The sequence below is a fragment of the Somniosus microcephalus genome, unplaced genomic scaffold (genome assembly GCF_052327205.1).
Source record: "Somniosus microcephalus isolate GS21.2 unplaced genomic scaffold, FLI_Smic_1.0 unresolved_chr1, whole genome shotgun sequence".
Lineage (NCBI taxonomy): Eukaryota > Metazoa > Chordata > Chondrichthyes > Squaliformes > Somniosidae > Somniosus > Somniosus microcephalus.
In genome coordinates this window covers 57,998,831-58,026,197 of record NW_028225179.1, presented here as the reverse complement: position 1 = coordinate 58,026,197, position 27,367 = coordinate 57,998,831, and the positions used below count along the sequence as shown (strand labels likewise).

Here is a 27,367-nt window from a genome sequence, read left to right as displayed (position 1 = left end):
TGAATACAGTACACTAAATTGAAAGAAGTACAAGTAAGTCACTGTTTCACCTGGAAGAGTGGGAATAAATGCGTTATTTTCAGATTGGCAGGCTGTAACTATTGGGGTGCTGCAAGGATCACTGCTTGGGCCTCAACTATTTACAATCTATATCAATGAATTAGATGAAGGGACCGAATGTTATGTGTTTAAGTTTGCTGATGACACAAAGCCAGGTTATACAAGAGCTGCCTGTACTGTTCAGCACCAATGTGTCTGGGCCAAACACCTCCCCAGAAAGCACTGAATTTTCTGTTTAAACTGGTGCATTCTGATTAATTTGGTTTTCGTATTTAACAGCAGCAAACAATTCATGTAAACACTGCAACTGAATCTCTATTGGGGATAGATCACCAGTCTTGGCGACTGCTCCAACTCACCCTACGTATCTGTCTGTCCCATTATTCTTCCGCGGTGGGTTCGGATGTTGCAGACCGAAACAGTGAAAGATCCAGTGATGGATTCCCACCAGCCCGGTTCTCACTGAATGAAACCTTCCTTCATGGGAAGCAGGCTCTGTTTGATTGTTTAGGTCCCATAACTCGATTGTTTAGGTCCCATAACCCCTGACACTGTGTTACTGCTATCTGAATAATGGGCTGTACTCAGAAATAAAACTTACTGCATTGATCACAGCTTCACATCCGTGTCTTGTTTCTCTTTAGGATCAATGTGTCCGAGAACAAGCTGTTTGCGCGTGTAATGAGGCTAGGAGAAGATTTGGGAATCGCAGGAAATGAGAAGAGGAAACTGGCACAGGGAATCTCTGCAAGTGCCGACTAACATATTCAGAAAAGGTACTGAGATAAGACCGGTGTCCCAGAGTGTCAGCACTCTGACTGTTCGGGGTTCAAGATATCTCACTTGAACAGGTTTCTTCAGGCAGATTGGAAGCAGACTGTTTGATGGGACAGTGTGGAGGGAGATTTACTCTCGATCTAACCCATGCTTCCTATATCATGTTTTTTTTCTCTTTTGCTATCGGCCTCATTTTATCTCTCTCTGCTTCATCTCTCTCTACCTCACTCTCCTCTCTCTGCCTCTGTTTCTTTCTCTCTCAATGGCCCGATCTCTCCCTGCCTCGTTTTCTGTTATTCACCTTTGATCTCCCTCTCTCTCCTCTCTACCGCTTTCATTTCTTTCTGCCTCGCTGTCTCTTACTCCATGCTTTTGTCTTCTCTACCTTTCAGTCCCCCTCGCTACGCTTGTATTGCCCCTCTCTCTTCCCTCTGCCTCATTCTCTCTTTCGCCATCTCAGCCAATATCTTTTCCTCCTCTCTATCTCTGCATCATTCTCTGTCTCCCACTCCCTCTTTTTGCTTTACGTGTCTCTTTGGTTTGCCTCGCTTATTTTGCTGTCCCTGCTTCCTCTGACTCTGCCACTCTCCCTTTCTGACTCTCTTTTTCTCACTCTCCCTCTGTCTTTCTCCCCTCTGTCTCTGTTTCCTCTCTCTGCCACTGTCTGTCTCTCTTCCAGTTTCTCCATTTCTCTCTATTTGTTAAGGTTAATTGTGTAACAGGACTGTCTGAACACAAACTCTTTCCTAGAAACATAGCAGATAGCAGCAGGAGTAGGCCATTCGGCCGCTCGAGCCCGCTCCGCCATTTAATGAGACCATGGCTGATCATCCAAATTCAGTGCCCTGTCCCTGCTTTCTCCCCATATCCCTTGATCCCTTTAGCCTCAAGAAATATATCCAACGCCTTCTTGAATATATTTAATGAATTGGCCTCAGCTGCCCTGTGTGGCAGAGAATTCCATACGTTCACCACTCTCTGGTTGAAGAAATTCCTCCTCATCTCATTCCTAAATGGCTTACCCCTTATCCTTAGACTGTGACCCCTGGTTCTGGCCTCCCCCGCCATCGGGAACATCCTTCCTGCATCTAGTGAATGAATTTCACACTGTGTCCAGCCCGTGCTCTGAACACATTGCAAGAGCTGATCACAGCTTCTGCACCCCCAGTTTTAAAATGAGCTGTCCAGGATGTGCCAGGCTGCACCAGGGGCTTGGAGTCCTGCAAGAGTTTGCTGTTAATGTAGAGGGAAGCTTGCTTTTGGTTCTAACCTCATTTCCTCGCCCAGTTACATATCCGCCTGCCTTTGTATATGATGTAAGCTACATGCGGACCAAGTGATATACAAGGTCGATGCTTCGCTATAGTACAGATGACAGACTTCGAGTGAAGGATGGTTCAAAACGGTCTTTATTCACAGGCCTGGGGGGAACCTTCCAAGACCGCTCTCGGATCTGACTCCACCAAAAGTTTATTGAGTTACATTCTTATACATAATTTTATCAGTCACATTCTGCACTAGGGGCGGGTACAAATCTATCAATCATAGTCTCTAGTATTCCATTATATCCATTGCTTCTACTGCATGACATTTTTACTCTTCTCCCCATATCCCGCAGTTAATCATGTTTTTTGCTTGTTTCACTTATTCCAACTCCTCTATCACCCTGGCCGCCTTCTTAACTATTCTTGTAGCCTGGAGCCCCAGTCGTCCATTGTCTCTGCCATGTGGCCTGGCTCAGTAACATGTTCTCACAAGATAACAGTTCTTGTTCAATCGGCCTACTGCTCCGAACCATCTCTGCAAAGCACAGATTCTGACCTTGTAACCTGCTCATGTTACTTCTGCAAGGCAAGCATATTTGTAATTAGTTCCACCAGACTTTGATGTAAGCCATTTTGTCTTTTAGACAATCATGTTGTAGCTTCACAAACAAGCGAAGTCCGCCATGTTACTCAATTCTTATGTATGTTATCTTGTATGCGTGCCATCCTGCCTGGCCGAATAGGCATCCTCCCCAATCTTTCCATGAGCCACACTCTGCAGCTGGCTTCGCAGTTTAATTTCCCATCACCTCAGTACTTGTCTTTAGAGTTTAGCTGGATAAATACAATAAATACAGACCTATCTACCATTTAACTCGGTATGAATTAATTCGCTACCTCCACCCTGTACACTGGTGCTACATTATACATTTTCTAACATAAACTAAAGTATGATATTAATTTGGTTACTGCAGTATACATTCCTCCGATCTGTTCCTCTGTAAATCTACTGGGCCTTGTTTTTCCTTATTTTTGACAACCTGTCTCTTTAATTGAATCTCTTTGGTCATTTTACAAATGTATCTGAAATGTTTGAATAATTGTCAAGCGATTCTTGCTGATCTGCTGAGTGTATTTCCATATAGGACTCGAATGCCTCGGGGTGCAGGGTTCGCAGTCACATTAAAATAATGCTAAAAATGCAAAGAGCTACTATGAAATTAAATTGTCAAGGAATATAAAAAGAAAAAGTAAAGTATTCTACAGGTATATGAGGAATAAAACATAAAACAGGATAGGGACAGGGCCACTGAAGGATGGCCAAGATAAACTCACAGGTTATGACAGCGAAATGGCAGCAATATTGGAGAATTACTTTGTCTCAGTTTTCACCAGGCAGACTAACAAGTTGGACGCGACATTGGAAGAAGAGATCAAAAAAGATATGAAGTCATTTAAAATAGAAAGGGTGAAAATAATTAATAAACTAGCAAAGGTTAGAGAGGATAAAGCCCCGATACACTAAGAAGCAAGGTGAGAGAGAGCAGAGGCACGATTATATAGACTCGGGCATTTCCAAATTTTCAGATGACAGCAAATTTGGGCATATAGTTAATACTGAGGAGCACTGTGACAAAATACAAGATGATGTTAATAAACTGGCATGTTGGTGTGTAAATGGCAAATGAACTTCAATATAGCTAAGTGAAGTGGTGGATTTTGGCAGGAGGAATAAGGAGGCCACATACTCATTGGATGGTAAGTGTTTAAATGGGGTAGAGTAGCAAGTGGATGTTGAGGGACAGATGCACAAATCATTAAAAGCAGGTTAACAAGGCCAACAAAATGCAAGCAAAGCACTGGGGTGCATTTCTAGAGTAAGAGAATTGCAAAGCAGAGAAGTTATATTAAACGTGTAAAGAGCCTTGGTTAGACCACACTTGGAGCACTGTGTACAGTTCTGGTCTCCATATTACAAAAAGGATGTAGAGACACTGGAGAAGGTGCAAAATAGATTGACAAGGATGATACCAAAACGGAGCGGTTCTAAGTATCCAGAATGACTGAACATGCTGGGGCTCTTTTCTCTAGAAAAGAGAAGGCTACGGGATGATCGAATAGAGATCTGTATAATTATGAAGGGGTTTGATAGGGTAGATGTCGAAGATGTTACCATGTGTGGCGAGTCCAAAACTAGGGGTGATAAATATAAGATAGTCACTAATAAATCCAATAATGAACTCAGGAGCAACCTCTTTATCCAGAGAGTGGTTAGAATGTAGAGCTTGCTGGCACATGGAGCAGTTGAGGTGAATAGCAGAGTACGTTTAAGGGGAAGCTAGATAAGAATATAAGGGAGAAAGGAATAGAAGGATATGATGGTAGGATGAGGTGAAGTAAGGTGGGTGGAGGCTCGTGTGGAGCATAAACACCGGCATGGACCTGTTGGACTGAATGGCCTGTTTCTGTGCCGTAAATACAATGTAATTCTGTGGTGAATTCTGAATAGACACAGTACAACACTAGAAACAGTTTTCAGCAATGGGCTGGGTGTCAGAGGGTTAAAATCTGACCATTCACCCCTACCGATCTGAAGGTCTTGTGTAAAATGAATGTGGGGAGTTCAAACACAGTCCTTGGTGAGAGGTCAGATTTGTAACAAACTAGGTCCAAATTGACAGACTGCCTGTTACGGGCCGAGCAAATGACTTCAAAAGCCTCTTAAACCCTTTCTCTCCATCACTGATTTCAATCCACCTACAACCTTAACCCGTGTGTGTTTCAGCACGTCTCTGTGTGTATGTGTCTGTCTGTCAATATACAGACGCACAAAATCCTGCCTAACAAAAATCTATCAATCTGATTCTTGAATTTTTCCAGCTCCAGCCTCAACAGCTTTTTGGGGAGAGAATTCCAGAATTCTACTACCCTTTGTGTGACGAAGTGCTTCCTGACATCACACCTGATCAGCCTAGCTTTAATTTTAAGGTTTTGCCCCTTGTTCTCGACTCCCACCAGATGAAATAATGGCCTAGAAATTGAGTGGGGTTAGCGCACAATTAGAGGCGCTAGAGGGGCTTGCGCCGGAATTAAAGCCGCTTCGGAAATTGATTTGGGCCCTACCATCGGCGTTAGCCGGTAGTGCTGCGCCGGCACCGATGACATCATCGGTGTGCGCAGCGTCCCGGTTGCCGTGGTAACGCGGCCGGACGCCAAAATTCAGTTGCGGCCGCCTCGCCCGTGGCAGCCGCAACCAACGATTTTTCAAAAGTTTCTTGCTGGACTTAGCGCCGGCGCATTAAGGTGGCGCGGCGGCCGGCCGCTTTCCCGGCGGCCGCCTGCCCGCACCTCCCTCCCCGGACTCCTCCACCACCCCCCCCCCCCGCGGCACAGATGTGTGTGGGCCTCGAGCCCGGCACTTCTCCGAGGTGCCGGGCTCATTTTTCGTGCGATTCCACCGGCCAGCGGTCGGCTGCAGGCAGCTCCTCCTTAACAGAAGGAGGAGGCCTGCAGTACCCCAGCCTGCCGCACCGCATCGGGTGCCGCAGCGGGGGATTAGCGCCGCAATCCTGGATTAGCGCCGCAATCCTGCATTCAGCGCCCATTGTGAGGCGCTGACACCCGCCATTAGCGCCCGCAGCCGTCTGGGCGTGGCGCAGCTGAATTTTTGGCGGGCGCAGCGGCAATTAACGCTGGCCCTAAATTTCGGGCGCTACAGCCCTGGCGGAGGCAAACTCAATTTCTAGGCCAATATCTCTCGGTCATCTTAAAACCTCAGTGATATCACCCTTAATTTTCTATATTCACGGAAGTAAAAGACTAGTCTCTGCCACTTGTCCTCATCATTTAACCCTTTCAGCCCATGTATCATTGTGGTGAATCTGCAATGAACGCCCGCCAAAGCTAATACATCATTCTTGAGGTGCGAGGTCCAGAATGCAATGGGCTCTTCCCTTGCATGTTTTAGAATATTCGGATGTAATTCATCCAGTCCTGATGATTTATCATCTCTAAGTTTTACTAGATTATAAATTCAGGAACAGAAATGGTATGCAGTGGGATGGGGGACAGAGTAACAGTGGCAATGTAGATGGAGCTCTGTATTGTACCTGCCCTAGGAATTCTCGATGCTCCAGGGTGGATAAAGGGGAACCAGTAGATGTGGTGTATTTGGATTTCCAGAAGGCATTTGATAAAGTGCCACATAAATGGTTACTGCACAAGATAAGAGCTCATGATGTTGGGGGTAATATATTAGTTTGGATAGGGGATTGGCCAACGAACAGAAAACAGAATCGGAATAAATGTGTCATTTTCAGGTTGGCAAACTGTAACTAGTGGGGTGCCACAGGGATCAGTGCTGGGGCCTCAACTATTTACAATCTATTAATGACTTGGATGTACTGTAGCCAAATTTGCTGACAATACAAAGATAGGTGGGAAAGCAAGTTGTGAGGAGTACACAGAGTCTGCAAAGGGATATAGATCGGTTAAGTGAGTGGGCAAAAATTTGGCAGATGGAGTATAATGTGAGAAAATGTGAGGTTATTCACTTTGGTAGGAAGCATAAAAAGGCAAAATCTTATTTAAGTGGAGAGACTATAGAATGCTGCGGTACAGAGGGGTCTGGGAGTCCTCGTCCCTGGAACGCAAAACGTTAGCATGTAGGTACAGCAATAATTAGGAAGGCAAATGGAATATTGGCCTTTATTGCAAGGAGGATGGAGTATAAAAGTAGGGAAGTCTTGCTACAACTGTACAGGGCGTTGGTGAGACCACACCTGGAGTACTGCGAACAGTTTTGGTCACCTTATTTAAGGAGGGATATACTTGCATTGGAGGCAGTTCAGCGAAGGTTCAGGAGGTTGATTCTGGAGATGAAGGGGTTGTCTTATGAAGAAAGGTTGAGCAGCTTGGGCCTATACTCATTGGAGTTCAGAAGAATGAGAGGTGATCTTATTGAAAGGTAAGATTCTGAGGGGGCTTGACAGGGTAGATGCAGGGAGGATGTTTCCTCTCGTGGGGGAATCTAGAAATAGGGGGCATAGTTTCAGAATAAGGGGTTGCCAATTTAAAACGGAGATGAAGAGGAATTTATTCTCCGAGGGTCGTGAATCTTTGGAATTCTCTACCCCAGAGAGAGCTGTGGAGGCTGTCATTGAATATAATCAAGGCGAAGATACAGATTTTTGAAAAACAGGGGAATTAAGGGTTATGGGGAAACGGCCGGAAAGTGGAGTTGAGGCCAAAATCAGATCAGCCATGATGTTATTGAATGGCGGAGCAGGCTCGAGGGGCCGAGTGGCCAACTCCTGCTCCTATTTCTTATGTTCTTATGCTGATACTCTATATAAAGTGTGTGGAAATTGACATTATACTTGGCATGCTGGGTAGAATAAAATGGCCAAATAAAAGAACATACTTGCTTAGGTTGTAGCTAAAGCAAAAAAAGCAGATGTGTCACAACGTGAAAAGGACCAAGAGATCTTTCATAATACCCACCCACATTGAGGATGTGATAACAGCTATAATTGACTCAATAGCACAAGGGAGGCATAAGGCTATAGAATAGATAAACTATTCATGATTGTCGCTAGACAAAGAAGCAAAGCTATTGAGTAAGCTAATCATCTTGGTCACAAGATGATCAGACATGAGTAATTAAATCATTTTGCTGAACAAGATTCAGACAGAACCTCCTGACAGAATATATGATTAACTAACCTTGTCTGGAGATATTTCTGTCCTGCTGACCTTTTGATTGTTCTTGTGCAACTCTTAATTTGTTTAAAATGATACAATACCATTCCACGTGATTTGTGGAATGCTTGCTTGTTTCAGTGTATAAATATGCTGCATTCGCTGATGTCCTTTAGAAATGTTGGCCTAGCCTTTGTCCAGGCAGCGCTCTCCTTGTGCAAGTAAAAATTAAACTAACAATCTGACGGTACTGCTTGTGTTTTAGAGCCTTACTCGGAGTCGAGCTTTCGACAAGTGGAAGTAGGAACATAGGAACAGGAGAAGGCATTCAGCTCCTCGAGCCTGTTCCCCCATTCAATGAGATAATGGCAGTTCTGTATCTTAACTACATCCAGCTGCCTTGGCTCAGTATCCTTTTATACCCTTGCCTGGCAAAAATCAACTCTCTCAGAATTAAAATTATTAATTATGCTTATATTTGCTTTTTCTTTGAGAGAATTCCACACTTCTACCACCATTAGTGAAGAAGTGTTTCCTAACTTCTCCTGAATGGCCTGGCTTTGATTTTAAGACTATGTCCCCTTGTCCTAGGCTCCTCCACCAGTGGAAATAGTTTCTCTCGATCTAACTTAACAATTGCTTTCAACATCCGTAAAACCTGCATCAAATTACATCACCCCTTAACCTTCTATATTCTAGGGAATATGTAATCTCTCCTCATAATGTAACCCTTGTTACCCTGGTAACATTCTGGGGAATCTGTGCTGCACTCTCTCCAAGGCCAGTGTATCCTTCCTGAGGTGCGGTGCCCAGAACTGAATGCAATTCTCCAGATGGGGTTTTTCCAGAGCTCTCTACAGCTGAAGCACCAACATTCCATGAGCCTCTTTAATTATTATTGTACCCGTCCACGAGCTTTTACTGATTTAAGTACTTGGACCCCTACATCTCTGCTCATCCACAGCTCCTAGCTTCTCGCCAGTTAGAGAGGTGTATGTGTCTGTGTGTCAATCTGTGTGGCTGTGTATGCGTTTGTCTGCATATATTGTGATCTATGTATGTGTACATGCTTGTAGAACTATGCCCACAGAAGCGCACACATGAGTGCGTGTCTGCATGTCTGTGGTTGTGTGTGTCTATGTACATGTGGATCTACGTTTGTGTCTGTGAGGTTGTATGATCCACCATCCCTTTGCTCTGTTTCTTTCTAAATATGGTTCCATACCAATGTGCCTAGGCCAGTCACCTCCCCAAAAAGTGCTGAATTTTCTGTTTCAATTGGTGCATTCTCATTAATTTGATTCTGGCATTTAACAGCAGCAAACAACTCCTGTAAACCCGCAGCAACTGAATCTCCATTTGGAATAGTTCGCCAGTAAAGGTGACTGCTCCATAGCAACATAGGAACAGGAGTAGGCTATTGAGTCCCTCGAGCCTGTTTCGCCATTCAATGAGATCGTTGCTGATCTGCACATTGGCCCATATCCTTTACGACCTTTAGATAACAAAAGGCTATCAATTTCCGGTTTAAAATTAACAATTGATCTAGCATCAGTTGCCATTTGCGGATCAGATTTCCAAACTTCGACCACCCATTGTGTGTAAAAGTGTTTCCTAATTTCACCCCTGAGATGGTGGTTGAAATCACCGAAGATAAGTGGCTCGGTGCAGAGGCCGAGAGAGGAAAGCAGTGGAGATATCTCCTTGAGAAAATTGTTTAGAATTCTTGGGCGGGCAGTAGATAACGAACATTTTAAATGAGGTGATTTTTAAATGACAGATGACATTCAATGCAGAAAAGTCTGAGGTTATACAATTTGGTAGGAAGAATGAGGAGAGAAACTACAAGCTAAATGTACAAATTTAAAGGGGGTGCAAGAACAGAGACCTGGGACTTTTTGTGCACAGATCGTTGATGGGGGCAGGACAGGTTAACAAAGCAGTTAATAAAGCATATGGGATCCTGGGCTTTATAAATGGATGCGTAGAGTACAACAGTCAGGAAGTTATGCTGAACCTATATAAAACACTAGTTTGGCCTCAGCTGGAGTATTGTGTCCAAGTCTGAGCTCCACACTTTAGGAAGGGTGTGAAGGCTGTGGAGAGGGTACAGAAGAGATTTACTAGAATGGTTCCAGGTTTGAAGGATTACAGTTACATGGATAGACTGGAGAAGCTGAGGTTGTTCTCCTTCGAGCAGAGAAGGCGAAGAGGAGATTTGATAGAGGTGTTTAAAATCAGGAAGGTTTCAGAGAGAGTAAATACAGAGAAACTGTGTCCAATCACTGAAGGGTCGATAACGAGAAGGCACAGATTTAAGGTGATTGGCAAAAGAACCAGAGGCGACATGAGGAAAAACTTGTTTATGCAACGAGTGGTTAGGATTTGGAATGCACTGCCTGATAGGGTGCTGGATACAGATTCAATAGTAGCTTTCAAAAGGCAATTGGATAAAAACTTGTCGAAAATATTGCAGGGGCATGGGGAAAGAGCGGGGGAGTGGGACGAACTGGATTGATCTTCGAAAGAGCTGGCACAGAATTGATGGGCCGAATGGCCTCCTTGTGTTCTGTATTATTCTTTGATTCAATGATCTTAAACACCTCAATTATATCACCAGTTGATCCTTTATATGCCAGGGAATACATTATCTAGTTTATGCAAGCTGTCCTCATAATTGTGCCCTTTTAGCTCCGGTGTCAGTCTGGTGAATGTGCGCTGCTCCCACTCCAAGGCCAATATATCCTTCCTGAGATGCGGTGCCCCGGACTGAATGCAGTTCTCCAGGTGCGGTCTAACCAGAGCTCTGTCCAGCTGAAGCATCGCTGCATCCCCTTTGTATTCCAGCTCTCTCGAGATAAAGGCCAACATTCCATTAGCTCGACAATTAGAGAAGCATCTACAGGTTGTCTGTGTGACTGCCTGTGTGTATGTGTTGTGATATATGTATGTTTTTGTGTTTGAGGATATGTCTCTACGTGCGTGTTTGTGTGTACGCATGTGTCTCAGTATCTGCTTGTTTTAGGTTCTAACCTCTGCCTCCAAGCCTCATCCAGCCCCATTCCTGAACTGATTTTAATACATTTAATCTTCCAGTGACACATCCACCCGCTTATGTATACATTCCCTCCGATGTGCTCCTCTCTGTAAATCTACTGGGCATTATATTTAATTATTTTCACAACCTGTTTCTTGAATTGAATTGGTTTGTTCATCTTGTAAATTTATTTGAAATGTTTTGAATAGATGTCAAGCGATTCCTGCTGATCTGTTGAGCGTATTTCCATATAGGACGCAGATGCTTCGGGGGAGCAGGTATCCAAACCAGGCTGAAAGAAAACTGAAAATTTTATTGTGCAGACAACCTAACAAGGGATGGGAATTGGAAGGAAAATATTTAAGGAAGTCTATGAAATGAGCAAAATACATGGAATAATCATGGGCGATTTCAACTACAGCAAATAATCTGGCAAGAGGTAGGGAAAGGGTAAAAGGGAATGGAGCATTTAGTGTATGTTCAGGACTGCGTTCTTACCCAGTCCGTAGGAAGCCCAACAAGAGAGGAGTCACTGACTGATCTATAATGGGAAATGAGACAGAGCAGATAAAGAAGTGAGCTTCGGTGAAAATCTGGACAGTGTTGATGACAACATAATGGAGTTCAGGAGAAATATATACCACTAAAAACCCAGAACAAACTAGCCAATAATGAAACACCATGGATGGATAACGAGATAAGGGCAAAGTTGAAACAAAAAAAAAAAAGGCAGACACTGAGTACAGTGACAACAAAGGAGAGGATGACAAAAGGGAATCGGAAGAGGTTGGAAAGAAATTTAAAAGAAAACAATTAGACTGAAGAAGAGGAACTACAAAATTAAATTATCAATGAATATTAAATGAAATAGTAATGTATTCTACAGATACATAAAATAACAAAAGCTAAAACAGGATAGGGACAGGGCAAGTAAAGGATGCACAAGATAAATTCACAAGTAATGACAGTGAAATGGCAGAAATATTGGAGAATTATTTGCCTCAGTTTTTACCAGGTAGACTAACAAGGTGGGCATGAGATCTTTTTTGATCTCTCCTAATGGCAAGACATTTAAAATAGAAAGCGGGAAATAATTGATAAACTAGTAATGGACGGGTCTAGATGTATTTCATTCGCACATACTTAAAGAAGCAAGGGAAGAGATAGCAGAGACACTATTATATCTCCTCGTCAATCGTCCGTATAATTTCAAAATTGGCAGAAGACACCAAGTTTGGGATTATAGTTAATATAAGTATGTGTGAGGTGGTGGATTTTGGTAGGAGGAATGAGGAGGCCACGAACTCCTTGGAAAGCCTGTGTCTAAATGGGATACAGGAGGAAATGATTAAGGGGGACAGATGCACAAATCCTAAAAAGCAGGTTAACAGGCCATGAAAATGCAAACAAAGCAATGGGGCTCATTTCTAGAGTAAGAGAATTGCAAAGCAGAGAAGTTATTTTAAACGTGTACAGATTTTGGTTAGACCACACTTGGAGCACTGTGTACAGTTCTGGTCTCCAAATTACGAAAAGTATATCGAGACACTGGAGAAGGTGGAAAATAAATTGATAGGAATGATACCAGAACTGAGAGGTTCTAAGTATCCAGAATGACCGAACATGCTGGGCTCTTTCTCCAGAGAAGAGAAGGCTGAGCAATGATCTAATCGAGACCTGTATATAATTATAAAAGGACATTGATCGTTTAGATGTAGAGAAGATGTTACCACTTGTGTGGAGTCCAAAACCGGGAGTTCATCAATATAATAAATCCAATAAGGAATTCAGGTGAAAAATCTTCACCGAGAGAGTGGTTAGAATGTAGAGCTTGCTGGCACATGGAGTAGTTGTGGTGAATAGCAGAGTGCCTTTAAAGGGAAGCTTGATAAGTACATGAGGGAGAAAGAAATAGAAGTATAAGATGGTAGGATGAGAGGAAGTAAGGTGGGTGGGGGCTGGTGTGGAGCATAAACACCGGCATGGACCTGTTGGGCCGAATGGCCTGTTTCTGTGCCGTAAATACAATGCAATTCTATGGTAAATTCTACAGAGATGCAGTACAGCACTCGGAACAATCTTCAGCAATGGGCTGGGTGTCAGAGGGTCAAACCTCTGACCTTTCACCCCTACCGATCTGAAGGTCTTGTGTAAAATGAATGTGGGGAGTTCAAACACAGTCCTTGGTAAGAGGTCAGATTTGCACCACACTAGGCTGTAAATCGGCAGACTGGCTGTTACGTGCTGATCAAGTGCCTGCAAAAACCTGTTTAAACCCTTTCCCTCCGTCAGTGATATCAATCCACCTACAACCTTAACCCATTCTCTCCTTGTCCATCTGCGAGTCACTCTGCATGTTCACGTGCATTTTTCTGGGGCGTGTATGTGGGTATCTCTGTAGGGGTTTATGTCTGTGTAGGTGTTTGTGTTCCTGTATGTGTGTCTATACAGACACACAGAACTTACGTAACAAAAATTGATTAATCTGAGCCTTGAATTTTTCAATTGAGCTCCTGCATTACCAGCTTTTTGGGGGAGAAAGTTCCAGATTTCTGCTACCCTTTGTGTGAAGAAGTGTTTCCTGACATCACACCTGAACGGCCCAGCTTTAATTTTCAGGTTATACCCCATTTTTCTCAAATCCCCCACCAGATGAAATAGTATCTCTCGATCATCTTAAACATCTCAATGATGTCACCCATAATTTTCTAATCAAGTTTATAAATTCCAGGGCAGAAATGGTATGGAACAGGGAGGGTGACACAGTAACAGTTGTAACGTCAAGGTAAGGGAGAGGGAGCTCTCTATTGTACCTGCCTTTGAGGGCTCGATGCTGACACTCTGTATAAAGTGGAGGTAGGAACATAGGAACAGGAGTCGGCCATTCAGCCCTTCGAGCCTGTTCCTCCATTCAGTGAGATCATGACTGATCTTTATCTTAACTCCATCCATCTGTCTTGGCTCCGTATCCTTTTATACCCTTGCCTGACAAAAATCTATTGATCTCGGATTTAAAATTATTCATTGCGCTAGCACCTCTGCCTTTTCTGGGATAGAGTTCCACACTTCTACCACCCTTTGTGTGAAGAAATGTTTCGTAACTTCTCTCCTGAATGGCCGGGCTCTGATTTTAAGATGATGTCCCCTTGCCCTAGACCCCTCCATCAGTGGAAATAGATTCCCTCTATCTACCTGAACAATTCCTTTCAACATCCTAAAAAACATGAATCAAATTAAATCACCCCTGATTCTAATACATTCCTGGGAATACAAGCCTAGTTTATGAAATCGCTCCTCTTAATCCCTTGGTACCCTGGTAACATTCTGGTCTGTCTGTGCTGCACTCTCTCCAAGGCCAGTATATCCTTCCTGAGGTGCGGTGCCCAGAACTGAATGCAATTCTCCAGATGGGGTCTTTCCAGAACTCTCTACAGCTGAAGCACCAACATTCATTAGCCTTTTTAATTATTATTGTACCCGTCCACTAGCTTTTACAGATTTCAGTACTTGGACCTCTATATCTCTCTGCTCATCCACAGCTCCCAGCTTCTCGCCAGTTAGAGAAGTGTGTGCCTGTCTGCGGGTTGATGCGTGTGCATTCCGATCTGTGTTCCTCCTTCCCCTTGTTCCATTCCTTTCTAAACACTGTTCAGTACCAATGTTCTAGGCCATTCACCACTACAGAAAGTGCTGAATTTTCTGTTTCAATTGTTGCAAGCTGATTAATTTGATTCTGGTATTTAACAGCAGCAAACAACTCCTGTAAACCCTCAGTAACTGAATCTCTATTTGGATTAATCACCAGTCCCGACGACTGCTCCAACTCACCCTACGTATCTGTCTGTCCCACTATCCTTCCCTTTTGGGTTCGGATGGTGCAGACCGAAACAGTGAAAGATCTAGCGATTGATTCCCACCAGCCCGAGCTCTCCAAGTTCTCACTGAATGAAACCTTCCTTCACTGGAAGCAGGCTCTGTTTGATTGTTTAGGCCCCGTAACCCCTGACCCTGTTTTACTGCTGTCAGAATAATGGGCTGTACTCAGAAGTAAAACTTACTGCATTGATCACAGCTTCACATCCGTGTCTTGTTTCTTTTTAGGATCAGTGTGCACGAGGACAATGCGTTCGGCAGTGGAATGAAGCTAGGAGAAGATTTGGAAATCGCAGGAAATGGGAAGAGGAAACAACTTCAGGGAAACTCTGCAAGTGCCTAATAACACATTCAGAAAGGTACTGAGATAAGACCGGTGTCCCAGAGTGTCAGCACCCTGACCGTTCAGGGTTCAAGATATCTCACTTGAACGGGTTTCTTCAGGCAGATTGGAAATAGAAAAGCAAAATACTGCGGATGCTGGAAATCTCCCACTCTTCCCTGCCTCTCGGTCCCTCTTTCTGCTTCACTCTCAGTCCGCCTCTTTCGCCCCTCTCTTTTCTCTCCCTCTCGCCTTCTCAGCCAGTATCTCCTCTTACCTTCTTCTTTATCTCTGCCTCATTCTCTCCCACTCCCTCTTTTTGAATTATGTCGTCTGTTTGCCTCACTTATTTTGCTGACTGTTTCCTCTCTCTCTGCCCATCTCACTCTCGCTCTTTCTCTCTTGCTCTTTCTCACTCTCCCTTCTCTTTCGCTTTGTCTCTCCCTTGCTCTTTGTCTCTCTGTCTGTCTTTCTCCCCTTTTTCTCTATTTCGTCTCTCTCTACCCGTTCCCCCCTTCTCTTTCCCACTTCTCCATTTTTCTTTCTCTTTCTGTCAGAATTCCTGATATAACACGACTGTCTGAAGACAACCACTTCGACACTGAGCCCAGCCCGTGCTCTGAACACATTACGTTAGCTGATCACAGCTTCTTCACCCCCAGTTTTAATATGAGCTGTCCAGGATGTGCCAGGCCTCGCAGGGGCTTGGAGTCCTGCAAGATTTCGCTGTTAATCTAGAGGGAAGCTTGCTTTTGGTGCTAAACTCTGCCGCCACATCTCATCCAGCCCCATTCCTGATCTCATTTTATTACATTTCATCGTCCAGTGACTTACCTGCCCGCTTATGTACCCATTGAATCCGATGTGCTCCTCTCTGTAACTCTACTGGTCCTTGTTATTCATTATTTTTGACAGCCTGTTTCTTTGAACTTGTTTTTTCATTTTGTAAATTTATCTGAAATGTTTGATTCCTGCTGATCTGCTGAAATTATTTCCATAGGGAACAGGTGCCTTGGCGGAGCAGTGTTCCCAGTAACGTTAAAATAATGCTAAAAAGTTTGTTCTAGAGACGGCCTAGCAGTGGAAAGAAACTGGAGGGAAAATATGTTAGCAAATCTATAAAATGAGTAAAATACATTTCATCATGGGAGATTTTAACTGCACCAAATATTCTGGAAAGAACAGGTAGGGAAAGGGGAATGGAGTATTTACAGTTTGTTCAGGACTCCTTTCTTACCCAGTACGTAATTAGCCCAACAAGAGCGGAATCACTGATGGATCTATAATGGGAAATGAACCAGAGCAGATAAGAGAAGTGGACAGTGTTGATCAGAACATAATAAGGTTAAGATAATTAAGAAAAAGACACAGTAAAACACTCTCAAAAATCTACAGCAAGCGGCTGGATGTCAGAGTTAAAACTCCGACCTTTCACCCCTACCGATCTGAAGGACTTGCGTAAAATGAATGTGGGGAGTTCAAACACAGTCCTTGGTGAGTGGTCAGATTTGTGCCACACTAGGCCCTAAATCGGCAGACTCTGTTACGTCCCAAACAAGTGCCTTCAAAAGCCTGTTTAAAACCTCTCTCTCCGTCACTGACCTCAATCCACCTACAACCTTAACCCATTCTCTCCTGCTCAGTCTGTGTGTGTCTGTATGTAATTTGTGTGTTTTTGTCCGTCTGAATGTTTGTATCTGTGTGTGTGTGTTTCTACATGTGTTTGCATGTATTTGTGTCTTTGTGTGTATGTATAGACACAAACACCCTTGCCTAACAAAAATCTCTCCATCTCAGTTTTGAACTGTTCAAATTCCCCTAGACTTTTTGGGGTGACAGTTCAAGATTTCCACTACGCCTTATGTGAAGAAGTGCTTCTTGACATCACCGTTGAACGGACTATTTACAATGTAACAGTTATGCCTTCAGAAGCCTGTTTTAAACCTCTCTGTCACTGATTTCAATCCACCTACAACTGTAACCCATTCTCTCCTGCTCAGTCTGTGTGTCTGTCTGTAATTTGTGTGTTTCTGTGTCTGTCTTAATGACACAAACACCTTTGCCGAACAAAAATCTATCAGAAGCAAAACACTGTACTGCAGATGCTGGAAATCTGAAATAACAGCAGAAATGCTGGAAATACTCAGCAGCCCAGGCAGCATCCGTGGAGAGAGAAACATTGTTAACGTTTCAAGTCGAAAACCCTTCAGAACTGGTAAAAGTTGGAAATGTATCTGATTTTTAGCAGGTGCAGAGGCAGGGAAGGGGGTGGGGCAGGGGCGGAAGGAACTTAAGGGACGGTCTGTGCTAGAATGCAAGGCACGAGTGGTTAAATGTTGCAAATGGGGATGGCAGAATCATAAACTGCTGCCACCTGAGGAAATGGGGGTTATAGTCTGAAATTGTTGAACTCAATGTTCATCACCTGCCCTTTGACCTCTTCCCATCCCACTGTCCCTGGCCCCAAACACCCCTTCCAGGTGTAACAGCAATTTATTTGTACTTCTTGCAATTTAGTATACTGTATTCGCTGCCTTAGATGCGGTCTCCTCTACATCGGGGAGACCAAAAGCAGATTGAGTGACTGCTGTGCAGAACACCTCCGTTCAATCCGTAAAGGGTGACCCCGAGCTTCTGATCGCCTAGCAGTGGAAAGAAACTGGAGGGAAAATATGTTAGCAAATCTATAAAATGAGTAAAATACATTTCATCATGAACTGCACCAAATATTCTGGAAAGAAGAGGTAGGGAAAGGGGATTGGAGTATTTACAGTTTGTCCAGGACTCCTTTCTTACCCAGTACGTAATTAGCCCAACAAGAGCGGAATCACTGATGGATCGATAATGGGAAATGAACCAGAGCAGATAAGAGAAGTGGACAGCGTTGATCACAACATAATAAGGTTAAGATAATTAAGAAAAAGGCACAGTAAAACACTCTCAAAAATCTACAGCAAGCGGCTGGATGTCAGAGGTAAAACACCGACCATTCTGTTACGTGCCAAACAAGTGCCTTCAAAAGCCTGTTTAAAACCTCTCTCTCCGTCATTGATCTCAATCCACCTACATCCTTAACCCATTCCCTCCTGCTCAGTCTGTGTGTGTCTGTCTGTAATTTGTGTGTTTGTGTCCGTCTGAATGTTTGTACCTGTGTGTGTGTGTTTCTATATTATACTGTATTCGCTCCTCTACATCGGGGAGACCAAAAGCAGATTGAGTGACTGCTGTGCAGAACACCTCCGTTCAGTCCGTAAAGGGTGACCCCGAGCTTCTGGTCGCCTGCCACTATAATTCTCCGCTCCACTCCCACTCTGAACTCGCTCTTGCACTGTTCCAATGAAGCTCAACATGAGCTCGAGGAACAGCATCTCATCTTTCGATTAGGCACTTTACAGCCTTCTGGTATCAACATTGAGTTCAAAAATTTCAGACTATAACCCCCCCCCCCCATTTTTTCAGGCAGCTGCTGTTTATGATTCTGCCATCCTCATTTGCAACATTTAACCACTCGTGCCTTGCATTCCAGCACAGACCGTCCCTTAAGTTACTTCCCCGCCCCCGCCACCAATTCCCGGCCTCTGCACCTGCTTAAAATCTGTTACATTTCCAACTTTTACCAGTTCTGAAGTGTCATCGACCTGAGAGGTTAACTCTGTTTCTCTCCCCGTGGATGCTGCCTGGCCTGCTGAGTGTTTCCAGCATTTTCTGTTGTTATTTCAAAAATCTATCAATCTCAGTTTTGAAATTTTCAAATGGCCACTAGACTCAACAGCTTTTTTGGGTGACCATTCAAGATTTCCACTGCGCCTTGTGTGAAGAGGTGCTTCCGGACATCGCCGTTGAATGGACGATGTACAATGTAACGATTATGCCCTCTTTTTCTGGACTCCCCCGTTAGAGGAAATAGTTCTTCGGTCATTTTGATAGGGTAACAGAGGGTGGATGAGGGATGTTCAGTTAATGCTGTGTATGTGGACTCTAAAAAGGCGTTTGATTAAGAACCACGTAATGGGCTTGTTAGTAAAATTGAAGCCAGTGGGATAAAAGGGGCATTAGCAGCATGGATACAAAATTGTGTAATGGTTAGAAAACACAGTTGTGGTGAATGGCTGTTTTTCGGACTGGACAGAGGTCGACAGTCGTGTTCCCCAGTGATCAGTACTGGACAACTGCTGTTTTTGATGTACATTAATGACTTGGACTTGGCGGTATAGGGCACAATTTTGATATTTGCAGGTGACTCGAAAGTGTTGAAAATAGTGAGGAAGATGGTAATAGACATCAAGAGGACATAGACAGGCTGGTGGACTGAATGGACACATGGCAACAACAAGTACTTGTATTTATATAGCACCTTTTAATGCAGTAAAACGTCCCAAGATGCTTCACAGGAGCGTTAAAACATATTTGACACGGAGCCACATTTAATTCAATTCAATTTTATTTGTCATATATGCAGCTGACATGTGTACTGCACAATGAAATGTTGATTTTTACGAGTCCTCCCAACATTGGAATAAATAAGGCATAACAATGATAAAATACTAATAGAAATACAGTAATAATAATAAAACAGTAATAAATAATAAATTATACATTCATGAGTGTTATGGCCTGGGGGTAGAAGCTGTTTCGAAACCTGCTGGTACGAGACCGTATGCTTCAGTATCTCTTACCGGATGGGAGCAGGGCAAAGAGGTTGTGGGTGGGATGGCTCGCATCTTTAATGATTCTCCGGGCCTTCCCCCGACACCTCTCTGGGTAGATATCCTGGACAGCAGGTAGTTTAATTCCTATAGTATGTTGTGCAGCTTTCACCACCTTCTGTAGAGGAGATATTAGGGCAGAAAGGTAGGTTTGAAGGAGTAAAGAGAGGTAGAGTGCAGAGAGGTTAAGGAAGGGGATTCCAGAGCCTCGGGCCTCGGCAGCTGAACGCACAGCCACCAATAGTTGAGCAATTAAAATCGGGATGATCAAGCGGCCAGAATTAGAGGAGCGCAGATATCTCGGAGTGTTGTGAGGCTGGAGGAGATGCGGAGGGGCGAGGCCATGGAGGGATTTGAAAACAAGGATGAGAATTTTAAAATGGAGGTGTTGCTTAACCGGGAGCCAATGTTGGTCAGCGAGCACAGGGGTGATGGGTGAATGGGACTTGGTGCGTGATAGGACACAGGCAGCAGAGTTTTGGATAAGCTTAAGTTAATGAGAGGCCAGCCAGGAGTGTGTTGGAGTAATCAAGTCTAGAGGTAACAAAGGCATGGATGAGGGTTTGAGCAGCAGATGAGCTGTGGCAGGGGCGGAGTTGGGCGATGTTCGGGAGGTGGAAATAGGCAGTATTAGTGATGGTGCAGATTTGTGGTTGGAATCTCATATCTGGGTGAAATATGACCACAATGTTGCAAACAGTCTGGTTCAAACTCGGACGGTTGTTGGGGAGAGGAACGGAGTCGGTGGCTAGGGAATGTAGTTTGTTGTGGGGACCATAGATAATGGCTTTGGTGTTCCCAATATTTAATTGTAGGAAATTTCTGCTCATCCAGTACTGGATGTTGGACAAGCAGTCTGACAATTTAGAGACAGTGGAGGGATCGAGAGGTGTGGTGCTGAGGTAGAGCTGGATGTCGTCAGCGTACATGTGGAAACTGATGCCGTGTTTTCGAATGATGTCACCAAGGGGCATCATGTAGATGAGAAATAATAGGGGGACCAAGGATAGATCCTTGGGGGACAGCAGAGGTAAAGGTGCGGGAGCGAGAAGAGAAGCCATTGCAAGTGATTCTCTGGCTATGACTGGATAGGTAAGACTGGAATCAGTCGAGTGCAGACAACAACAACAACTTGTATTTATATAGCACCTTTAACGTAGTAAAATGTCCCGAGGAACTTCACGAGTATTATAAGACAAAAAAAATTGACACCAAGCAACATAAGGAGATGTGAGGGCAGATGCCCGTTAGTTTGGTCAAAGAGGTAGGTTTTAAAGAGCGTCTTAAAGGAGGAAAGATAGGTAGAGGTTTAGGGAGGGAAGTCCAGAGCTTGAGGCACAGGCAACAGAAGGCACGGCCACCAAAGATTAAGCAATTATAATCAGGGATGCTCAAGAGGCCAGAATTAGAGGAGTGTAGATATCTCGGGTTGGGGGGAGATTGTGGGGCCGGAGGAGATTACAGAGATGGGGAGGGGCGAGGCCATGGAGGGATTCGAAAGCAAGGATTAGAATTTTGAAATCGAGTCATTGCTTAACCAGGAGCCATTGTATGTTAACGAGTCAGTCCCACCCAGCTGGACGACGGTGGAGAAGCATTGGAGGAGGATGGTGTGGTCAACCGGGTGGCATAGTTGTTATGTTACTAGGCTAGTAATCCAGAGACCTGGACTAATGATCCAGACACATGAGTTCAAATCCCACCATGGCAGCTGGGGAATTTTATTCTGTTAATTAAATAAATCTGGAATAAAAAGCTCATATCAGTACTGGTGACCAAACTATCGGATTGTTGTAAAAATCCATCTGGTTCACCAATGTCCTTTAGGGAAGGAAATCTGCCGTCCTTACCTGGTCTGGCCTATATGTGACTCCAGACCCACAGCAACGTGGTTGACTCTTAACTGACCTTTGAAATGGCCTAACAAGCCACTCGGTTGTATAAGGCGGCTCACCACCTCCTTCTCTAGGGCAATTAGGGATGGGCAATAAATTCCTGCCTTGCCAGTGACGCCCACATCCCATGAGCGAGTAAATAAAAGTAAAGTATAAAAGGCTGTAGACTGGTTGAGGGGGGATAATTTACCTTTGTCAGAGTCACATAGGAAGTCATTTGTGACTTTGATCAGAGCTGTTTTGGTACTGTGGCAGGGATGGAAACCTGATTGGAGATATTCAAACATGGGAAAGATGGCACAGATTTGGGAGGCGACAATATGTTCAAGGACTTTGGAGAGGAAAGGGAGGTTGGAGATGGGGTGGTAGTTTGCAAGGACAATGGGTAAAGGGTTGTTTCCTTGAGGTGGTGATGAAGGCAGATTTGAAGGCGAGGGGGGCAGTACGAGAGAGAACTGTTTAAAAATATCAGCTAACATGGGAGCCAGGCAAGTAAGTAGGGTGGTCAGCCGCTAATTTGGAATAGATTCGAGGGAGCAGGAAGTGGGTCTCCTGGACAAGAAGAGCTCGAAGAGGGCATGAGGGGAGATCGGAGAGAAACTGGAGAAAGATGGAAGTTCAGGGCTGGGGCAGGAGGTAACCTTAGAGGAAGTTTAGCCCGGTGGATTATGGGAAGCGAGGGAAGTGGCAGAGGCAACTGATCAGATGGTGGCAATCTTAGTGACAAAGAAGTCCGTGAGCTCCTCAAACTTGTTGATGGAGGTCAGGGTGGAGGAGGAGGGAGAGAGGTTTAAGAAGGCGGTTGCAGTAGAGCGAAGAAGCCGGGGTTATCTTTGAATTCCAGAATGATTCTGGAATAGTGAGCAGTTTTGGCAGATGGGAGCAGGACCCGATGGTGCTTTGTGGTCCAGCCAGATCCGACGGTGAGTGGTTAAACCAGTTGCTCACCATATCCCTTCAAGTCTGCATCCCTCGGACTTAAGAAAGTGAAGATCAGGGCCGTGCCGGGTGAACGGCCAGGGTGAGAGAGTGAGTAATGGTTTTAATGGGTATTGGGCATCAAAGGTGAGTGGGTGGTTGAGCAGATCGGTAGCTGCAGAAGTGTTATGGTGAATGGAGGGCCAAAGGCCAGACAGTTGGGATTTTGAAAGTGCAGATGTAAGTGAATTAGGAGAGAGCTTTTTCCAGGGGTGGACACTGAGGAAGTCGGGTTGGGAGGGAGAAGGGGGATGTGAATGAAGAACAGTACAAGGAAGTGATCAGAAATGGCCTATCTGTGATTGACACGATGGGAGCAGCGAGGCCCATGAGATGTGAAGAAAAGAGAAGGCTGCAGGATGATCTAATAGAGATCTTTACATTTATGAACTGGTTTGATAGGGTAGATACAGAGCAGATGTAGCCACTAATGGCGAGTCCAAAACTAGGGGTCATAAATATAAGATCGTCACTAATAAATCCAATGAGGAATCCAGGAGAAACCTCTTTATTCGGAGAGTGGTCAGAATGTCGAGCTTGCTCGCACATGGAGTAGTTGCGGGGAATAGCAGAGTGCCTTTAAGGGGAAGCTAGATAAGTACATGAGCGAGAAAGGAGTAGAAGGACATGATAGAGTGAGGTGAAGTAAGGTGGGTGGAGGCTGGTGTGGAGCATAAGCACCAGCATGTATATGTGGGGCCGAATGGCCTGTTTCTGTGCTGTAACTACAATGCAATTCTACAGTGAATTCTGGATAGACACGGTAGAATTCTCGACAGAATTTTCAGCAAGCGGCTGGGTGTCAGATGGTCAAAAGTCCGACCATTCACCCCTACCGATCTGAAGGTCTTGTGTAAAATGAACGTGGGGAATTCAGATACAGTCCTTGGTGAGAGGTCAGATTTGTTCCACACTCGGCTCTAAATCGGCAAACTGACTGTTAAGTGCCGAACAAGTGCCTTCAGAAGCCTGTTTAAAATCTCTCTGTCACTGATCTCCATCCATCTACAACCTTAAACGCTCTCCCTCCTGCTCAATCTGTATGCGTGTCTGTCTGTAATTTCTGTCTGTTCCTGTGTCCATTTGAATTGGGGCTTGAACTTTGGGGTACAGGGCACAATTTTGAAATTTGCAGGTGACTCGAAACTTGGGAGTGTAGAGAACAGTTAGGAAGATATTAATAGACTTCCAGAGGACCTGAATAGGCTGGTGGATTGGGCGGAGACAGGGAAGATGAAATACAACATGGAAAAGCGCGAGGTGATAGTTTGGTATGAAGAATGAGAAGAAACCATACACACTAAATGGTACAATTTTAAAGGGGGTGCAAGACCCCAGACCTGGGGGTGCTTGTGCACAAATCTTTGGTGACAGGACAGGTTAAGAAAGTTGTAGTTAATAAAGCATATGGGACCCTGGACTTTATAAATAGAGGTGTAGAGTACAAAAGCCAGGAAGCTATGCTAAACCAATATAAAACACGAGTTCAGCCCCAGCCGGAGTATTGCATCCAATTCTGGGCACCATATTCAGGAAGGAAATGAAGGCTTTGGAGCGGGTAGAGAACAGATTTAACTAGAATGATTTCAGGGATTACAATGACGTGGATAGACTGCAGAAGCTGGGATTGTTCTCCTCAGAGCAGAGGCGGCTAAGAGGACAATTGATCGAGGTGTTTAAAATCATGAAGGGTTTAGACATAGTAAATCTCAACGGAGAAAAAGTCCCAAGGCGCTTCACAGGAGCGTTCTCAAACAAAATTTGACACCGAGCCACAAGCTATTATGGCAGACGACTAAAAGCTTAGTCAAAGAGCTAGGTTTTAAGGAGCATCTTAAAGCAGGAAAGAGGCGGAGAGGTTTAGGGAGGGAATTCCAGAGCTTAAGGCCATGGAAGCTCACGGGATGGAGCTCACGGGATGGAGACCAATGGTGGAGTGATTAAAATCAGGGTCGTCAAGGCCAGAATTAGAGGAGCGCAAATATCTCGGACGGTATATCTCGGACGGTAATAAAGAGAAAATGTTTCTAGTCACTGAAGTGTTGGTGATCAGAGGGCAGAGATTTATGGTGATTGGCAAAAGAACCAGAGGCGACATGAGGAACAACTTTTTTACACAACGAGTGGTTAGGATTTGGAATGCTGTGCCTGATAGGGCGGTGGAAACAGATTCAATAGTAGCCTTCAAGAGGGAATTGGATAAATACATGAAAGGAGAACATATTGTAGGAATATGTGGAAAGAGCGGGGGAGTGAGACGAACTGGATTGCTCTTTGAAAGAGCTGGCACAGATTAGATGGGCCGAATGGCTTCCTTGTGATACTATGCTCTTAAACACCTCAATTATATCACCAGTTAATCCTTTATATATATAAGGGAATACTTATCTTGTCTCTGCAACCTGTCCTCATAATTGAGCCCTTTTAGCTCCGGTGTCATTCGGGTGAATGTGCGCTGCACCCACTCCAAGGCCAATATATCCTTCCTGAGATGCGGTGCCCAGAACTGAATGCAGTTCTCCAGGTGGGGTCTAATCAGAGCTCTGTACAGCTGAAGCATCACTTCACCCCCTTCGTATTCCAGCCCTCGAGATAAAGGCCAACATTCCATTAGCTTTTATCATTTTTTTTGTACATGTTCATTACCTTTTAGTGATTCTTGTACTTGGCCCCGTAAATCTCTCTGGTCATCCACAGGTTCTAGCATGTCAACGTTTAGAATATTGTATGTATGTGTCTGTGTGTGTGTCGATCTGTGTGATTGTGTATGCGTCTGTGTACGTGTCGTGATATATGTCTGTGTACGTGCTTGTGTATGTGTTTCTGAGGGTATATCTCTCCATGCATGTGTGTCTGTGTGTACGCAAGTGTCTGTGTGAGTGCATTTGCGTTCTCCCTTCCCCTTCTGTTCATTTCTAAATACTGTTCAGTACCAATGTGTCTGGGTCATTCACCACCCAAGAAAGTATTGATTTTTTTGTTAAATTGGTGCATTCTGATTAATTTCATTCTGGTATTCAACAGCAACGAACAACTCCTGTAAACCCTCAGCAAATTAATCTCTATTTGAAATAGTTCACCAGTCCCGACTGTCCGAGGACAAGGTGTTCGGGGGTGGAATTAGGCTCGGAGAAGATTTGGGAATCACAGGAAATGGGAAGAGGAAAACGACTGCAGGGGATCTGTGTAAGTGCCTATAACACATTCAGAAAGATACTTATATAAGACAGATGTTCCAGAGTGTCAGTATTCTGTCCGTTCGAGGGTCAAGACTTATTTTTTCTATCTGCCTCATTTTATCTCTCTCTCTCTCTCTCTCTGCCTCACTCCCACCTCTCTGCCTCTGTTTCCTTCTCTCTCAAAGGCCCAATCTCTCTCATTCACCTTGGCTCTCTCTCCCTCTTCTTTCTCTACCTCTCTCATTTCTCTCTGGCTCGCTGTCTCTCACTCTTGTCTGTCTTTCTCTTCTCTGCCTCTCAGTCCCTCTTTCTGCATCACTCTCAGTTGCCCTCTCTCCACCTGTATTGCCCCCTTTTCTTCTCTCTGCCTTAATCTCTCTCTCGATATCTCAGCCATTATCTCATCTTTGACTCCTCTATCTCTGCCTCATTCTCTCTCCCCCACTCGATTTGCTTAAATCTCTTTCTCTGCTTGCATCACTTATTTTGTTGTCTGTTTCCACTCACTCTGCCCATCTCTCTCTCTCTCCCTTTCTGTCGCTACTTCTCTTTTCTCAGTCAACCTCTCTTTCTCCCCTCTGCATCTGTTTCCTCTCTCTCTGCCTCTGACTCTCTCTCAGTTTCTCCCTCTCCCTCTCCCAAGATTCCTGATGTAACAGGACTGTCCAAACACTAAAACTGAGCCCAGCCCGTGCTCTGAACACATTGCATGAGCTGATCACAGCTTCGCCACCCCCAGTTTTAAAATGAGCTGTCCAGGATGTGCCCGATCCCACCAGGGGCTTGGAGTCCTGCAAGATTTCACTGTTAATCTCGAGGAAGCTTGCTTTTGGTTCTAACCTCTGCCTGCACATCTCATCCAGCCGCATTCCTGAAATCATTTGATCACATTTCATCATTACAGTGGCATATCCACCCGATTATGTACACATTGCCTCTGAAGTGCTCCTCTCTGTAAATCGACTGGGCCTTGTTTTTCATTATTTTTGACAGCCTGTCTCTGTAATTGAATTTGTTTTGTCATTTTGAAAATGTATCTGAGATTTTTGAATAATTGGCGAGCGATCCCTGCTGATCTGCTGAGCGTATTTGCATTTAGGACAAACATGCCTCGGGAGAGCAGGGTTCCCAGTCACGTTAAAATAATGCTTAAAAAGGTGATTATACAGACCACCTAACACTGGAAGGAAAATTGGAGGGAAAGTGTTTTAGCAAGTCTATCAAATGAGCAAATTACATAACATCATAATCATGGGAAATTTCAACTGAACCCTGTGCCCACCCCGCCCCTTGGGCCGGGCTCAGTACACGACCATCCTGTGGGGTCATTGCCCTCCCCACCCCTGGGGCCGGTCTCAGTACACGGCCATCCTGTGGGGTCAGTGCCCACCCCTCCCCGTCCCTGGGGCCGGGCTCAGTACACGGCCATTCTGTGGGGTCGGTGCCCTCCCCGTCCCTGGGGCTGGGCTCAGTCCACGGCCATCCTGTGGGGTCGGTGCTCTCCCTACCCCTGGTGCCGGGCTCGGTACACGGCCATCCTGTGGGGGGGTCGGTGCCCTCCCTGCCCTTGGGGCC

At 44.6% G+C, this 27,367-nt stretch overlaps 1 long non-coding RNA gene across 2 annotated transcripts; it reads left to right on the top strand.

Annotated features, from left to right (window-relative positions):
• Nucleotides 1–503: 503 nt before the first annotated feature.
• Nucleotides 504–25,923, top strand: LOC147095340 (uncharacterized). 2 transcript variants are annotated; one of them, XR_015074788.1, is made up of 3 exons: nucleotides 530–836; nucleotides 14,941–15,071; nucleotides 25,689–25,923. It is a non-coding gene; the product is annotated as an uncharacterized LOC147095340 (long non-coding RNA). The 2 variants fall into 2 exon arrangements; XR_015074787.1 differs by lacking the exon at nucleotides 25,689–25,923 and having other exon boundaries at nucleotides 504–836; nucleotides 14,941–15,999.
• The last annotated feature ends 1,444 nt before the right edge of the window (nucleotides 25,924–27,367 follow it).